This window comes from Antechinus flavipes, chromosome 3, assembly GCF_016432865.1.
Source record: "Antechinus flavipes isolate AdamAnt ecotype Samford, QLD, Australia chromosome 3, AdamAnt_v2, whole genome shotgun sequence".
NCBI classification, from domain to species: domain Eukaryota; kingdom Metazoa; phylum Chordata; class Mammalia; order Dasyuromorphia; family Dasyuridae; genus Antechinus; species Antechinus flavipes.
Genome location: NC_067400.1, coordinates 98,989,358 through 99,009,051, shown reverse-complemented (window position 1 = coordinate 99,009,051; position 19,694 = coordinate 98,989,358).

The window sequence follows — 19,694 nt, the reverse complement described above, 5'->3', positions numbered from 1 at the left end:
AGTTTTTAATTCCAAAAGTTGGTGTTTGTGGGTTTGTCAAAACTAGATTGCTAAAGTCGTTAATTATTTTGTCTTGTGAACCTAACTTATTCCACTAATCAACTACTTTATTTCTTAGGTAGTACCAAATGGTTTTGATGACTGCTGCTTTGTAATATAGTTTTTTAGTTTTGGCAGAGGTAGGTCACCTTCACTGGCATTTTTTTTCCCATTAATTCCCTTGAAATTCTTGACCTTTTGTTTTTCCAAATGAATTTTGTAATTATTTTTTTCTAAATCTGTAAAATAATTTCTTGGGAGTTTGGTATGGCACTAAATATGTAGATTAATATAGTAATATTCTCATTTTTATTCTGTTTGCCCACCTACCCATGAGCAAATGATATTTTTCCAATTGATTAGATCTGACTTTATTTGTGTGGCAGATGTTTTGTAATTGTGTTTATATAATCCCTGACTTTGCCTTGGCAGATGGATTCCCAAATATTTTATATTATTGACAATTATTTTAAATGGAATTACCCTTTGTATAGCTTGCCATTGAACTTCGTTGGTAATATATACAAATGCTGATAATTTATGTGCATTTATTTTGTATCCTGCAACTTTGCTAAAGTTGTTAATTGTTTTTAATAGTCTTTTAGTTGATTCTCTAGGGTTTGCTAAGTCTATCATCTGCAAAAAGTGATAATTTGGTTTCCTCATTATATACTCTAATTCTTTTAATTTCTTTTTCTTTTCTTATTGACAAAGCTAACATTTCGAATATAATTCAAATTGGATAGGAGTGGTGATAATAGGCAACCTTATTTCACTCCTGATCTTATTGGTAATAGTTCTAGTTGTCCCCATTATATATGTGCTTGCTGATGGTTTTAAATAAATGCTATTGATCATTTTAAGGAAAAGTCCATTTATTCCTATATTCTCTACTGTTTTTTTTTAATAGGAATGGGTGTTGCATTTTATCAAATGCTTTTTTTGCATCTATTGAGATTATCATGCAATTTTTATTAGTTTGATTATTGATATAGTCAGTAATGCTAATAGTTTTCCTAATATTAGGAAAATATTGACTCAGCCTTGCATCACTGTTATAAATCTTACTTGGTCATAGTGTATTATTATTTTGGGGGTGATTTTCTGTAATCCTTTTGCTAATATTTTATTTAAGATTTTTGCATCAATATTTATTAGGGGAATTGGTCTATAATTATCATAAAAGGAATTTGGTAGTATTCCTTCTTTCTCTATTTTTTCAAATAATTTGCTTATTATTGGAATTAATTGTTCTTTGAATATTTGGTAGAATTCACATGTAAATCCATCTGGCCCTGAAAGTTTTTTCTTAGGATGTTGATTAATAGCTTGTTCTAGTTCCTTTTCTAAAATGGGACTATTTAATAATTTTTTCTACTTCTGTTAATCTATACTTTTGTCAAGTATTTGTACTTGTAAATATTCCTTCATTTCACTTAGATTATCGAATTTGTTGACATATAGTTGGGCAAAATAACTCCTAATTATTGCTCTAATTTCTTCTTCTTTGGTGGAAACTTCTACCTTTTCATTTTTGAGACTAACAATTTGATTTTCTTTCCTTTTTCTAATCAAATTAACTAAAGGTTTGTTTATTTTTTTATAAAAGCAACTATTATTTTATTAATTCAATAATTTTATTACTTTTAATTTTATTAATATCCCCTTTTATTTTCATAATTTAAAATTTGGTATTAATTGGGGGTCATTTAGAGATATTTGAAAAAAAAAGACAAAGTTAATATGCAAAGTTTAATAAAAAAATTAGCACTTTCAAAAATTTAGTGAGCACCTTTTATAAATGTCTTTCATATAAAACATTGGTGAGAAAAAGTAAAACTAATTTGATCATATGAACTCAAGAAGCTTATATTTTAAAATAAAATACAGATCATAAAGAGGAATTTATGTAGAAGTTTTGTTCATTGAAAAAAAAATTAATCATTGGTAAGGAAAAAAAAAACACAAAACACTCTTACCAATGGTAAGAGTAGTAAACAATAGAAAAATTTTAACTGAGCAATATTTCAATTTCTAGGGACTATGGTGGCTCTACTTTCCTTTAGACCTAGAATTTTTTAAATTAAATTAAATTAAATTAATTTATTTTTTTTAATAATTATAACTTTTTATTGACAGAGTCCATGCCTGGGTAATTTTTTACAACATTATCCCTTGCAATCACTTCTGTTCCGACTTTTCCCTTCCCTCCCTCCACCCCCTCCCCAAGATGGCAAGCAGTCCTATACATGTTAAATATGTCACAGTATATCCTAGATACAATATATGTGTGCAGAACTGAACAGTTCTCTTGTTGCACAGGAAGAATTGGATTCAGAAGGTAAAAATAACCCGAGAAGAAGAACCAAAATGCAAACAGTTTACATTCATTTCCCAATGTTCTTTCTTTGGGTGTAGCAGCTTTTGTCCCTCATTGATCAATTGAAACTGAGTTAGATCTTCTCTTTGTCAAAGAAATCCACTTCCATCAGAATACATCCTCATACAGTATCACTGTTGAAGTATATAATGATCTCCTGGTTCTCCTCATTTGACTTAGCATGAGTTCATGTAAGTCTCTCCAAGCCTCTCTATATTCATTCTGCTTAGACCTAGAATTTTGAAGCTGAATAAAATCTTGTTGTGTTGTTGAAAAGATTAAGTAATACATAAATTACAGTAATTCAGGATAAAAAAAATATAGTCTAAAAGGAGAAGAATACAATCAGGCCCTTAATAAGAGCTAATTACTACAAATGGTCACTGATCCTAACTTTAAGTTTCTTGGCAAACAAAGTAAAAAGGAAACATCAGTTTACACCATATTCATTTTCTGATGAAAGGCACTCATCTTTAAAAGCAAGCATAATTTTGGAAAGGAAAATTATTTAATAAAACACCATAGATGAGTAGTAAAAATTGAGTTGAAATAGAATAGGCCTCAGCGTGAACAATTTCAAACAACCCTCATATAGAAAAATATTACTCTACTTTTTGTAAGACAAGGAATCATAAGTTAAGAAATGCACAAACAATAGGAGTAAGAAGAGAATAAATCAAGCAGATTTAAAAAATGCAGAAGGAAGCTAGCATTTGAATGTTACAAAGAGTGTAGCTAAACGAGTGATAGGGAATGAAATATTTCAGAAATTCAAGATTGTCTATTATCCTCATTCTTCTACACAAGAAAAGTGATAAAAAGCACTTGATGAAATATACAGATCTATTTATAGTATATCCTTTTAAATGCTATATTCATGCCATAGAACTAAGTGCAATCCATATACTTCTCTGGAAATCCTCTGAAATTGACTGACTAACATGAAATTTCCACAGAACCAGAAGAGCAGAGAGGCTATTAATCAGGATATTCTACGGTAGAACACTTTTGAATGATAAATGAATTTCTGGTAAAGATGGATGGAAATAACCTGCCAATGTGAATGGCATTCATTGATTATGAAAAAGATAACTGACTTGGGAAAAAAATGCAGCATTGTAAGTTACAATGAATTCCGAATGACTAAAATTCATTCTAAAATTCATTTTCTAAAAGCCTGGGAATTTTGAAACAAGAGAAGATGATCTTTCTAGGACTTTGGTAAACTCCCAGGAAACATATTTTTAGAAGAGAATAGACAAGGAAAAGTCAACTAAATACCAGAATTTAAAAATTTATTTTTCTCATAAGAAAGAAACATATAATTTCTTATTCTTGGAATAGGGCTTTAAAAATAAATTTTATATAAATATGAAAGAAAGATACAATCAAATTGATTTCAATCAAACAGAATAAAGATATATGAGAAGTAATTAGAGTTATTTTAATATAAAAGAAAAGATAGTATAATCTATGATAACATTTGAGGTCAAACAGAAATTGCTCAAAATAGGTGAAAAGTCTGTTTGGATTATACCATATGATTTTCCATTGTACTTATCTGTTTAAGAATTTGGTGTCTGAGATAGAATAATAGATCTACAATTGCTTTTTTTCTAAAATGAATGGAAGTAACACAGTAACTATTGGTCAAGAATAGCATTTCTTAAATAATACATGCTTTCCTGTAGAAATAGACAAGACAACTATTAAAACCAAAGTAGAAGTGGACCAAATGATTATATACATAGAGATGTGAAAAAGATTCTTTAATTCACATTTTCTCCTATATAATAAGGCTTTCTAAAACATTTTATTTTTTGGCATGCACTATCTTTTCTATAGTTTTAGAGCAGAAGCAAAAATTCTATTTAGAGTTTCAAAATACATACATATCTGTATATGCATATATATACACATATGCATATTTGTGTGTGTAATGTGTTTAATTAATTATTGCCAAGGAAAATACAATGTCTTTATTGCCTACAAAAATTTTGTAATTATTTTGGTTTAGACTCTATTGAAAAAACAAGTCATAGCTAAATTTTTAAAACTGCTTTGGATAGCAGGTTGGTAAATTACATCTCCATGTAATTTCTTGATATCAGGTATCTCATGACCAATTTCCTTATTAAGGTGGTCCATTTACATATGAGAATATATTTATATGCATATGCCTGTCCACATATTCATGTGATTGCCAATATTCTCATATGGGAAAATATACTGAATGATAGTAAAGAGAATAAAAATTTGCCTAAGTATGTTCAACTACGTTCAAGCCAGAAAGTTGAGTTTTTACCTTCCATGAACAATGACTCTTATGGGAAAAAACAACAACAACAACAACAACAAGAAAAGAAGGCACTAAATCTCTGTAAAATACAATATCCTATAATATCACCTTTCTTCACTCCCAACACACACTTTTTTCTCTCTCTTCTACTATTTGCTTTACTGCAAGCCATATAAAAAAATAGTCGGAAATATTTGGTTTCCAAAAGCACAATATTAAAAAAAAACATTCTTATTTATTTTTCTACTTATTCATGTTTTACTTGTGTTTACATATGTAGGCATATATGTATTAAATTGTAATACATATTCATTTAGTATGCATGTTGAGAGAAAAATAATCACAAAAGGGGAAAAAAACAAGAAGAGAAAGAAAAACAGAAAAAAGAAATGAACATACGATGTATTGATTTACATTAAATCCCCATATTTTTTTTTTCTGGATGCAGATAGCAGTTTCTATCCAAAATTTATTGAGATTGCTTTGGATCAATAAGTCACTGAGAAGAATCTAATCTTTCATAGTTGATCATCACACAATCTTGTTGTTACTGTATACAGTGTATTTCTGGTTCTACTTGTTCATATAAATTTTTCCAAATCTTTCTAAAAGCATCTTGTTCATCATTTTATAAAATAATAATATTCTGTATACATATATTGGATTTAACATATATTTTAACATATTTAACATGTATTGTACTACCTGCTATTTAGGGGAGGAGGTTGGGGGAAAGAGGGGAAAATTTGGACTGGAAGATTTTGCAAGGGTCAGTATTGAAAAATTAACCATGCATATATTTTGTAAATAAAAAAATAATAATAGAAAACACTATAGAAAAAAGGAAAAAAATAGAATAATAATATTCCATCACTTTTATATGCCACAGCTTATTCAGCCATTACCCAATTGATGGGAATCTATTCATTTTTCAATTCTTTCTTACCACAAAAAGAGCTGCTACAAACATTTGTGCACACATGGCTCCTTTTCCCTCCTTTATTATTTCTTTGGTAAATAGACTTGGTGACACGTTGGGTCAAAGAGTATGCATAGTTTTATACCCCTTTGGACATATTTCCAAATTGATCTCCAGAATGGTTGGATCATTTCACAACTTCCCCAGCAATGCATTAGTGTCCCAGTTTTCCCACATCTCCTCCAACATTTATCAATATCTTTTCTTGTCATCTTAACCAATATTAGAGGTATGAAGTGGTACATTGGAGTTGTTTTAATTTGCATTTCTCTAATCAATAGTGATTTAGATCATTTTCCCATATAAATTTAGATGGCTTTAATTTCTTCATCTGAAAATTATCTGTTCATATTCTTTGACCATTTATCAATTGAGGAATGACTTTTGTTCTTATAAATTTGACACAGTTCTTTATATATTTTAGAAATGAAATCTTTATCAGAAACAGTGGCTGTATAATTTTTTCTACCTTTGAAATTCCTTTTTAATTTTATTTCTGTTGGGAATTTTGTGTAAATCTTTTTAATTTCATGTAATCAAAGTTATCCATTTTACATTTTGTAATATTCTCTAGTTCTTCTTTAGCCAAAAATTCCTCCTATGTGCAAAAATCTGATAGATAAATTATCCCTTGCTCTTTTAATTTGCTTATGGTATCACCCTTTATGCCTAAATGATGTACCCATTTTGACTTTATTTGGACATAAGGTTTGAGATGTAGGTCTATGCTGAGTTTCTGACACATTTTCCAGTTTTCCCAGCAATTTTAATGAAATAGTGAGTTTTTATCCTAGAACATAGAGTTTGGTGGTTTATTGAATATTACATTAATATTTTCATTTATTTTTGGGTCATGGATCCAACCTATTTCACTGATCACCATTCTATTTCTTAACCAATACCAAAAAGTTTTCATGACTGCCACTTTATCATATAATTTTAGGTCTGATAATGTTAGAATACCATTCTTTGTATTTTTTTTAAATTAATTCCCTTTATTATTATTATTATTATTTTTATTCTTTCAAATGAATTTTTAAATTATTTTTTCTAGCTTTGTAAAATAATGTTTGGCAGTTTGATTGGTATGGAAATGTATAAATGCATCAATTTAGGTAGAATTGTCTTTTTTTTTTCTTTCTTGTTATATTAGCTGAGACTACCCATGAGCAATCGATATTTTTCAATTTGTTTAGATCTGACTTTATTTGTCTGAGAAGTGTTCTGCAATTGTGTACATGTAGTTTCTGGGTTTGTCTTGAGATGGAGTCACAAAACAATTTTGTCTTGTCTACAATTATTTTAAATGGAATTTTTCTTTCTATTTCTTGCTGATGTAATTTGTCAGTAATTTGTCTATATATTTATAGAAGTGCTGATGATTTGTGTGTGTTCATTTTATGTCCTACAACTATGCTAAACCTTTTAATTGTTTCCAGTGAGTTTTCAGATGTTATTCTAGGATTCTCTAAGCATATCATCTATATCATCTGCAAAGAGTGATAATTTTATCTCCTTATTGTCTATTTTCATTCCTTTAATTTCTTTCTGTTTTCTTATCGCTAAAGCCAACATATTCTATATTAAATTACAGTGGTGATAATGGGTATCCTTGTTTCACCCCTAATTTTATTTGGAATGCATCCAGCTTCTCTCCATTACAAATCATGCTTGCTGTTGGTTTTAGATAGATACTGTTTATTATTTTAAGGAAAGCTCCCATTATCCCTATTCTATCTGGTGTTTTTTATAGGAATGTTGGCTGTATTTTGTCAAAGCTTTTTCTTCATCTATTGAGACTGTCATTTGATTTCTGTTAGTTTTATTATTGATATAGAAGATTATGGTAATAGTTTTCATGATTTGGAACCAGCTCTGCATTCCTGTTATAAATTCCAATTAGTCATAGTATATTATCCTGCTAAGAAGTTGCTGTAATCTTTTTGCTAATATTATATTTAAATTTTTTCCATCAATATTCACTAGGAAATGAATGTGTAATTTTCTCTCTGTTTTGGCTCTTTCTAGTTTAGTTATCAGTACCCTATTTGTGTCATACAAACTCTTTCTTTGTCTATTTTTCCAAAACATTTACATAGTATTGGAATTAATGATTCTTTAGAAATCATTTTTAAATCCATTAGGCCCTGAAGATTTTTTCTTACTCATTTCATTGATGGCTTGTTCAATTTCTTTCTTTTCTTTTTTTTGTCTTTTTTTTTCTTGTAGAATGGGATTTTTAAAGTAATTTTTTCCTCTTCTGTTAATCTGTTAATCTTATGTTTTTGTAGATATTAATCCATTTAAATTAGATTATCAGACATGCTAGCATACAGTTGGACAAAATAGCCCCTGATTATTGCTTTACTTTCTTTTTTTTCAGGGGGAAGATTCTGGGAAAATGGGATAGCAGATTGGTAAATTTCAAGCTTTCCCAATTTCCCCCTCAAACAGAACCCATTTTAAGCTTAGGGCAAATATAGACTCATGAAAAGTCAATAAAACTTGGGGCAAAACTGGAATTTTCCTGATACAATCCAAGAATATCTGAAGAAATACCTTAAACTGGGGATTAAGCTGTCTGAAGTACAAACATTTCCCTGGTAATTCCATAGAAACACCGCCTCTTTGGAGTAGGTAGGTGTAGCTGGAGCCTCAGCAGGAACCATAGGGACTTTCAACTTCCAGACTGTAGAGTTGGGGTCTGGGTCTAGAAATACTAAGGAAACCTCAGCTGTTTGGCAATACCATGCCCTGGTGAAAAGGAATTAGCACCTGGTTAACGCAGAAACAGTGGGGCAGGAACACTGCTGCCTCTTGGTTTCAGTTTCCTGGTCAGAAGGGAGAGCTGAAAGGAAGCTTAAGACACCATACCCCTATTCAATGATTAGAGGCGCATACACTAATACCTCTTATTGAAAAATATGAACCAAAAAAGAAGAAATAACTCATCATTGAAAGATATTATGGGAACAGGAAAGATCAGGGTTCATCTTCAGAAGAGGATACTTTAGTACACAAAAAAAGGATCTACCCCAAAAAGTAATGTTAAATGGCTCCCAAGCCCAGAGACAATTTAATGAAGAATTCAAAGAATAATTTAAAAACCAAATCAGAGGCATTGAAGGAAAAAAAAAAAACAAAATTATGAAAAAAAGTTAGCCATCTAAAAAAATACTCTCCAAAATCTATAAAGAAATAAGAGGGGAGGGATGGGTGGATGAAGAAGGAAAGAGTGAGGGAAGAAGATAAAGGAAGGATCCTGGGTGGGGGGAGGTTAAATAATAGTAAGACAAGTTAGGAAGCAGAATTTAATTAAGGCGTCAGCAGGGAAAGGAGAGACATGTATGTATGTGGTGTATGTATGTATGTGAGTGTGTATATGTATATATATATATATATATATATATATATATATATATATGTCTGCATATGAATATTTTTTTTCTTAACTGTAGCTTGCTTTTGGGTAGTGGTGGGGATGAAAGGGGGAAAAGATTAAAATAAATAAGTTGCACAACAGAGAATCAAAGTACAATTTACAAGGAAATAAAGAAAAAGTGAACATTAATGAATATAATTTCTTCTACTAATATATACTTTCTTGATCTGGCGATTTGTTGTTACATATTTTCAGTCCTCCCTGATTTTTTGATGGGAACATGATAATATTCTCTTTTGTTTTGCATTTTTTTTTGTTTTTCTTTTTTTTCTTATTCTATTTTTTCAAATAAAATAAAATTAATTAATAAAAATTTCTTTTTCATTGGTGGTAAGTTCATCCTTTTCTTTTTTTTTCCCCTGAGGCAATTGGGGTCACACAGCTAGGGAAGTGTTAATTGTCTGAGGCCAGATTTGAACTCAGGTTCTCCTGACTTCAGGACTGGTGCTCTATCCACTGTACCAACAAGTTGTCCCCATTTATTTCATTTTTGATGCTATTATTTTATCTTTTTTTTCTTTTTTCTAATCAAATTAATCAAAGGTTTATCTTTTTGTTGGTTTTTTTTCTTAAAACCAGTTCTTAATTTTATTAATTAGTTCAATTGTTTTCTTACTTTCAGTTTTAATAATCTCTCCTTTGACTGTCAGAATTTCTAAATTGTTATTTAATTGGGGGTTTTTATTTTGTTCTTTTTTATAGCTTTTTAGTTGCATGCCCTCTTTAGCCAAATGCATTGATCTCTTTCTCTATTTTATTCATATAACTATTCAGAAATATAAAATTTTCCTTAAGAACTGCTTTAGGTGCATCCCATAGATTTTTTTATGTGCTCTCATTATTGTCATTCTCTTGGATGAAATCATGAATTTCTCTAGAATTTTTCTTAAAATCACTTTTTAGAACCACTCTTCAATCACTTTAGAATTTGCTCTTTCCTTAGAATTAGATTATTTAATTTCCATTTGGTTCTAAGTCTATCTTTCCTTGCCCTTTATTGAATATAATTTGTATTGCATAGTGGTCTGAAAAATCAGTATTTAATTGTTTTTGCTTTTCTCCATTTGATTGTGAGGTTTTTATGCCCTAATTTTTGTGTTAGTGAGATGTACTGCTGAGAAAAGTATGTATTCCTTTCTGTCCCTATTGATTTTCTCCAGATTTCTATCAAATCTAGGTTTTCTCAGATCCTATTAACCTCCCTAGTTTCTTTCTTGTTTATTTTGTGTCTGATTCTGAGAGGGGGAGGTTGAAGTCCCCCGTTAATATAGTTTTGTTGTCTATTTCTTCTTGTAAGTGACTTAAACTCTTCTCTTCAAATTTGGCTGCTCTAACACTTGGTACTTATACATTTAGTATCTTTAGTACTTCCTTATTTATGGTACCTTTATTAAGATGTTCTTTCTTTCCTTATCTTATTTAATTAAATCTATTTTAAATTTTGTTTATCTGGGATTAAAATGGCTACTCCTGATGTTTTTGCTTCAGCTGAATCATAATAAATTCTGCTCCATCCTTTTATTTTACTTTGTATGTATCTCTTTGTTTCAAATTTATTTCTTATAAACAACATTGTAGGATTCTATTTTTTAATCCATTCACCATAAAAAACTTCTGTTTTATGGGATAGTTCATCCCATTCATAGTTAAGATTACCAGTTCTGTATTTCCCACCATATGCTTTTGTTCTTTCTTTCCTCCCTATCCTTTAGTAGTTTCTTGTTTTTAACCCACTCCAGCCTTTAACTGCTCTATTTTCTATCACTTCTACCCCTTCTCTTACCCATTTCTTCTAGTGTTTCTGCTCTCCCTTCTATTTATCCCTTCCCTCTTGTTTCCTCTTTTTCCTCTTTTTTTATAAGATAAGATACATTTCTATACCAATTGAATGATTAATTTATTCCCTCTTTGAGCTAAATTTTATGGCATTAAATTTCAGACAATGCTCATCCCCCTCCTTTCTTCAAGAAATCAACAAGGAAAACTGCCTCAATATTCTAGAAATAGAAGGGGGAATACTCATTGAAAGAATCCATCAGTCACCTTCAGAAAGAGATCCCAGAAGGAAAACCCCAAAGAACATTGTTGTTAAATTACAGAACTACAATGTCAAAGGAAAAATATTGCAAGTTACCAGATAAAACAATTCAAGCATCAAAGAATAAGATTCAGGATTAGCCAGGATCTGGCAGTATATACATACAATAAAGGATCAGAAGACAAGGAACCCCATATTTCAGAAGGCAAAGAACCTGGAGTTAGTTACAATCAAGAATTAACAACCCACCTAGAATAAACATCATCTTTCAGGTTAGGAGATGGATCTTCAATGAAATAAGAGATTTCAATTATTTGTATTGGAAAAAAACAGAACTAAACAGAAAATTTCATCTTCAAATACAGCACTCAAGAGAAACAAAGAAAGATAAACAGGGGGAAATATGTATTATTTAAAGGTTAAATTGTTTATGTCCCTAGATGGGAAAATAATATATGTAACTTGAGAACTATATCTGTTACTGCAGTTACAGGGAGCATCACATGGCCAGAGTGTGTGTAAATGGATATAAAAAGAGAAAAGGGGAAATATAATGGAACATATTAGATCATATGAGAATCACAAAAAACCTATCCTTTATTGTATGTATATACTGCCAGATCCTGGCTAATCCTGAATCTTATTCTTTGATGCTTGAATTGTTTTATCTGGTAACTTGCAATATTTTTCCTTTGACATTGTAGTTCTGTAATTTAACAACAATGTTCTTTGGGGTTTTCCTTCTGGGATCTCTTTCTGAAGGTGACTGATGGATTCTTTCAATGAGTATTCCCCCTTCTATTTCTAGAATATTGAGGCAGTTTTCCTTGTTGATTTCTTGAAGAATGTTATCCTCTCTCTTTCTCTTTCTCTCTCTCTTTTTCTTTGATTATGGTGGCCTTCTGTTTTTGCAGTGAAACATTTTACATTCCTCCCCCCCCTTTTTTTTTCAATTTTTTCAGTTTAACTGATTCTTAACTTCTCAGAGAGTCATCAGCTTCCATTTGTCCCATCTTAGTTTTTAATGTGCATTTTTTTTCAGTTAGGTTTTGTATCTCATTTTTCAGTTGATTAATTCTACTTTTATTCAGAGGGTTTTTTGTTTTAGTTTTTTGTTTTTGTTTTTTTGGGGTTTTTTTGCATTTGGCCAATTGTATTTTTAAGGAATTGCTTTCATTTTTCAAGCTGTTGATTCTCTCTTCCATATCTCTCATTTATATTCTCATTTTTTTCTTTTACTTATTTGCCTTTTTTTTTTTTTTTTAAAAATGAATACTTTCTAGAAACCTCTTTTGGCCTGAGCCCAATTCATATCACTCTATGGTATTTCCTCTCTGGATGTTTGGAGTTGTTTTGGTCTTCCTTGTCACCACAGTAGGTTTCTAAAATCTTTCCTGTTTCTTGCTTATTTAGTTTCCTTTTTAATATTTCTTCTTTTTTTTTTTAACTTTTATGGTTGAGCTCTGCTCCTGTAGTAAAGTGGGCACTGTTCCAAGCTTTCTGTGCAGCTTTAAGCACAGGGTCTTCTTGTGTTTACAAGAGGTATCTTTGCTTACTTTTTCCAGGAAACAGTCTGGTTTCCAAGAAATTGCCTTCAGAGGTGGCACAGGTCTTAGTACCAGGATGGAGGGACTCAGTTGCTGATCTTCTATGATTAATACCCTCTCAATGGCTTTCCCAGACTCTTGTCTTAATTAAGCTGCAAACCTCTTTTTACCCCAGTGAGAATGACTTTTCTTGAAGTTTTTCTGATCCATCTTAACTGGAGAGTGGTTTCATTCCATCAGACTCTGTTAAAAGGCTTGGTTTCATGTGGTTTCCAAGGGAAATTGTGAGAACTCAAGCAGCTTTCTGGCTTCATTCTGCCATCTTGGCATCCATGGTAGCTTTTGTTTTAATAATCATCTTTTGTGATAATTCTCCAAATGACTTTCAAAAAATTGTCCTAATATTGAATCTACCTGTGACTATTCTTTAAGGCAGTTTTGGCTTTATAAAAAAATTTGACCTCTCAAATGTCTTGGACTTTGTATTTATGCATAACATAATTTAGCTAACTTAGCTAATGACTTGTCAAATCAAGTGTATCTATGAAAAAAAGTTCTTAGTTTATGCATAATGTTCTTCTTTTCCCAAAATGTTGTAGTTTTGGATACCTTAGGGCATCTTCAGCCTCATATGAATCTTCCTCTTATGTTATTTCTGTTGGTTCTGAAACAAAATTAACTCTTCTGATTAACCTACAGGTCTTTTTATAACTCTGCTGCTAGAGCCCCTAGATCAGATCTAGACAAATTCAAAATAAGTTTAGAAATAGTGAACTGTTTGGACTTGCTATCCAAGCTGGATCCAAAATCATAGATATTATTTGGAAGGTTGCCCAAAGTTCCCAAATACTATCCCATGTGGAATGGAACTCCATTCCACTCTGTAGATGTCTTTCCTTCCTTCCTTTTTTCCTTCTTCTTTCCTTCATTCCTTCTTTCCTTCTTTTCTTTCTTCCTTTCTTTCTTCCTTCTTTTCTTCCTTTTCCCTTCCCTCCTCCTTTCTTTCCTTCCTTCCTTTTTTTTTCATTCTTTTCTTTTTTCCTTCCTTCTTCCCCCTCCATCCCTCTTTCCCCTTTGTATCTTTTAACTTTATCTATCACTATTCTCATTATACTTTTATTTTTAATACCAAAATAAGAAACAATTTCTAACTCTCTTAAAGTTTATAACAAGGTTGGATACCAAAATCTTCACCTATTGCCATTACATATTTCCATGTGTGAATTATCAGTTTTGGTGCCCTTAATAGCTTTATTATTTTTAGCAGAATGATTTATTCTCTTAAACATTTGAATATTTTCATAACAATAAATTATATGTAGGGGATTTTTTCCATTCTTTGCATTTTTCCTGAATTAAAATATTGTATGAGTAAACACACCTTTCCCTTTTTGTTGTCCTTCAGAACCTTCAGACAAAAGTAGAAACAGAATGAAGAGAGTGCCTATGGGTATATAGCAAAAGCTGGGGCTCCCAGCATTTTCTTGTCCAATTCTAATCTATAAATCTTAATTGTAATCATTTGCAATATTTGACAGCTTTTGTTTCATTCTTTAGAAAATATATTGGGGAAAAGATTTATAAAAATCTTTCTATTTTAATTGAAAGCATATAGATTTTATTTCTTTTTGCAATCCTTGCACAGAAAAATTTGAAACTAATAAAGTAGCTGCTCTCTTTTAAAATACATGCTTCCAGGGGACTTAATATAAGGCAAACATATATTCATGTATTGAATAATAGAATTTGTTAAAATTGGAGTATATTGTTTAAAATATATTGTATTACTTTATTCTGTGCTATACTATACTGTTACCATATTTTATATCATATGATCATATCATTTCATTTCATATAATCTCATCTCATCTCATATCACATCTTCCATGCCATCCAATAACACAGTAAACCAGGTTATTATAGTACTGTTACATATCATATAATAATATACGACCTAAAAGCATACTACACCATACCATTCCATACCATATTATATTATAATTTACCATTCCATGTCATATCATACAATACCAGATTAAACTATGTTACATTCACCTATAGTATATATTTTCCTATACAAATTTCCTTGCAATCATATTGCTGATGTACACAAAAAAGACAACATATTCTTATTCTAACCAGTAGGTATTTCAGTCCCAAACTAGTCTTTGTATCTTTTGTAGCTTTGTATGTGTGTCTGCCCCAACTCAAGTCCTTAATATTCATTGAAAGGAAAACCTATTTTTCATTCTGTGATTGCTCAGCTATACAAAACAGCTAACATTTTTAAAATTTGATACTTTGCATATGCATTAAACATATAGCTTGACAGAATGTTTGATTTTTTTTCCCCAGGAGCATTTTTCTCCAGAAATCTGACTACTTCTATACCATACTATCATATTTAGGAATGATTATCCTCAGTGGAATGGATTGGGACTCTGGAATTCTTTGGGAAATAATCCAAGTCAAATAAATATGTTTAAAATTTTGTGTCATTTGAACATTTTCTCTATTTTATTTTAAAATCATTTAAGTGCTTTCTACACAAAGAATACACTGACAGATGTTACAAATATCTATACAAAGTATGATGTAATTTTGTCCTTATGGAGCATCCTTCAATCAAAATGAATTCTTAAGGATCAATATTTAAAACATTCTGCAAGTTGTCATGGATATATAGATGAAAATGAAATACTCCTTGTCCACAAAAAGATTACTTCTGGTAAAAAAAAAAAAATCACAAAACTATATTCAAATTACCACATTGATGGTATTATCTTATTTTACAATTTAATATAACATATTAGAAAATATATTGAATGAAACCTCATATATTGATTTCCATGCATATGAAACTAATTAAATAATTTCTATAAAAGAGGTGACAACAAAGAAATGGTGATTTGAACTATTATGTTTCTGTGAGAATGATTATCTTCATTAATGTAAGAAAGTAAAAAAATCAGATTTTAAAGGCTTAAGAATGTATAGGGAAATCAAAAATGAAAGCTTAAGAGTAAACTACTCTTTCAAGAACTTTCTAAGTCCAATGTGAGATAAAGAATGAAAGCTCAGGGAAGTCAGAGAAAAAAAATTCACATATAGGTCAACTGCACATTTCCTCCCTACCCCCAATCCCTCCAGAAAGAAGGTACTGAGAAAGGAGGCTGGATATCTGAGAGAAGGGAAGGAATAATTGATGGAGCATGGAACTGAAGAGACTGAAAAGGAACAGAAACACAAGTGGAAAAAGATGAGTATTTCTTTAAGACACAAATAATGCAAATATTGGGGCAAAAGTTCATATTTCAAAATTAGATTTCTAGGAGGTACTTGTGATGATATGGGAAAGTGGATTGCTGAAAGGAAGTTTTCAAGGTATATTTGAGACCATATAATAAATAGTACAAAGCCTCTTTAATAAGATTCATGGTTACCTAAAGAGAGTGATGTGTTCATTTATATTGGAAAAACAAAATATATGAATCTGCATCATTGTATACATTTATTGCATGAAGTATATAGGACAGAATTTAACATTGATTTACTATAACTATATAGAGATATTTATGAATAGTAAATATTGTGGAATGGTGGATAAAAGGCTGGTTTTATAATCTAGGAGATCTAGGATAAACTCCCACATGTGGCAATACTGATAGTCTTAACTTGGACAAATAATTTAACCTCAGGTTAATCTCTATCACAGAAGTTGCAGAGAAGGTGAATATACACATTGATAAAAATATTTTATTCACCTAGAGTTCTTAGGAATGACTAAATAAAGCTTTACTCCAATATATACAAAGTAATATGAGAAGGAGATATGAGATTCATTTGATCTGTAAAATGTATTTAGAGCTGCTCCCTGACACAAAATTACTATTTTTAAACACCAATAAATGTACATGCTGATGGATGTAACAATGCTGTAGCATAACATCAATATGATGGTGTGCTGGTCATGTATTAAAAGTGAAAAATGACATGAAAAATGACATTCTCAAAACTGAATTAGTCTTCATAAAATCTGAAGAAAAAAATGTATATTTTATGGAGGAGTTATATGGAAAGGCATGGATACGAATTCCCACAGGATAAAAAGCCATGGTTGACTTGTAATATTCACAGGTGGAGGAAACATCCAGTTTAATGAGATCATGGATTTATTCAAGTGTCAGGTATAATTTCCTTAGATATACATTCAAAGTCAAACTATCTTGAATTTATCAAACTGTAGTTATGTTTTTTTTTTTTGAGAAGGTAAGGGAAATAAGAAAATGTGCAAATATATTTTCTAAAATGAGAAAATAGTACATGAATTGATAGAGATTGTTTTATGACAAGGTATAAATCTCCTAAATTGCACTGACATAAAAAATAAAGAATCTGTTTGAGTAATTTAAAATGTTAGTCAATTTTATTAAGCACAGAATATTGTGTTAATTCATGTCTTGGATATGAGGCCATAAGGTGAGTGTGTTCAGCCATCTGAAATACCTATTAAATAGACCAATAAACTGTTCTGTGAAATTTCAGAAATATAACACAAATAGATATAACCTCAAAAATAAATTTGTGTCTTAAATAGTTTGCTATTTTATTCTACCCTTTATAGAACATAAATCAAAGATAAAATAAAGATTCTCAAAATTCTCAGTACTTCATTGCTTATTATCAACACTGACATGTAAAAGTTCATCCAAAGTGATAGTAACATAATTTTGGTGTCCTGGAAGATTGAGGTATAATTCAGTTCCTTAAGGAAAGGAGTAGTGTTTGTGTCTTGATACCCAGGAAAACCAAAGATCCATAATTGTTCTCTAGACTTCAAGTTTAGTGGGGATTAAGCTTTTCTTTTTCTCTTGTATTTATCTTGATCTGATGTCATTTGACAGACCTTGAACTTTACATATTCCCCTTTTTGTATCATTGAATATAAACCTTATTCAGAAGAGCATACTCTTAAAGATTTAAAATTGCTCATTTGTAGGAAGTTGTAATGCCTCATTTACTTTGGCGTCTATGTTACTTATACATTCATTTTTGTTGGCAACTGCAGAGGCATTTTAATACATAGAAACTTTTAAAATTTTTATTCTGGATGTAATCTGATTATGATTCTTCAAACATGTACATGTAATTACTGTGATCACCCAGAATTTTTTTTAAATGAAAGTCTTAATCACAATTAACTAACAGAGTTAATATTAGGAATTTCTCTTAACCTGAAGTTTTATCAACCTACCAGAGGTTGTTGTCAGACAGCACAACCTCAAAGAAACCAGAGTTATTGTACTTCAAAGGTCACTAGAAATAGAAAAAGTAGCTAAGCTTTTTCAACCATCCCTTCCAAACAATGATAAATTTACAACTCCAATTGAATTTTGCAGTGGCAAAGGCAACACAATGTTGAGATGGGACATTTTTCAGTACAAGAAAACTTAAAACATGAGAAGGAAAGGTATGTGATATTGAAGCAGAAGCTAAAACTGAAATACCCATTGCAGCAATACCAGGTGTGGGTCTTAGCAGCAATAACAACTTTGGGAATTCTCAGGCCAGGTATGATAAAGAGATTAGACCAATGATCAAATAAAATTACAGAGGATCTCTGCACTAACACAGGAAAATAGATGAGGCACTACTTGGTAGCTCCTGTGCTATATCAACTTCTGGTCACACTTCCAGGGAAGAGAGGAATCCTTTCTGTTAGAAAGGAGCAAGATATCTGAGGAGCAATAGCACTTGCAGTTGCAAGACTCAGATAAATTGGGGACCAATATTACTTTTGGTCCCAAAGGACCAGGGTTCCTAAGAAGCAGTATCAACTTTTGCTGCATTAAGTCAGGAATGCTTTCTGGATAATGATTGGATAGAAGTGATGATTTTTCTCTGTGAATGATATTACCTTGAAAAACCAAACTTTTCTCAGTCAAATAGCTCTGAAAATTAACCTGCAAAAAAATCCTGAATCTTGAGGTAGTGGGCCAGCCTACCTACACAATAAGAACTGAACTCAACTTTAACATAAACTTTAAAGTCAAGAAATAGGCTGGAAAATTACTAAACAACAAAAGAACCTGATTGTAACAATCACTATGGTGACAGGAAAATCAAGTTACAAACTCAGAAGACAGATAAAAAGATATGTAGTATCTAGAAGCAAAATTTCAAAGACATAAAAATGAATTGGACACAAATCTAACAAGAATTTCTGACAATTCTAAAATGATTTTAATAATCATAGTAGCATAGAAAAAATAGCAAAATTAAATGACAGCAAAGCCATTTATTTTAAAAAGACAAATAAAAGCTTGGTAAAAAGAGGCATACAGATGCAAGCAAAAAATCAGAAGAAAGAAACAACTTTTAAAAAAATATTTGGCCAAGTTGGAAAAAAAAAGAAACCAAAATTCCACAAGGAAAAACAACTTCCTAAAAATCAAAGTTGACAAAATGTCATTTTTAAAGTTAAAAGAAGAGTTAAAAAAGAAAATAATTTCTAAAAAATGAAAAAAAAAATTGCAAGCGGATGCCAATGATTCAATGAGGCATCAAGAAACACTAAAACAAAGTCAAAATAAAAAAAAATTAAAAGAAACTGTTAAATATTAGAAAAAATAAATTAGGAAAACACATTGATTATAGATAATTTAAGATGCATTAGACTGTTGAAAAGCCACAAAGAAAAAGCATAGACAGATATTCTAAGAAATTATAAAGAAAAACTTTTCTGCCTTTCCCAGTAAGACCTGGAGTAAAGCAAGGTTGCCCACTATCACCATTATTATTCAATATTGTATTAGAAACACTAGCCTCTGCAATAAGAGTCGAAAAAGAGATTAAAGGAATTAGAGTAGGCAATGAGGAAACCAAACTATCACTCTTTGCAGATGATATGATGGTATACCTAGAGAACCCCAGAGATTCTACTAAAAACTATTAGAAATAATTCATAACT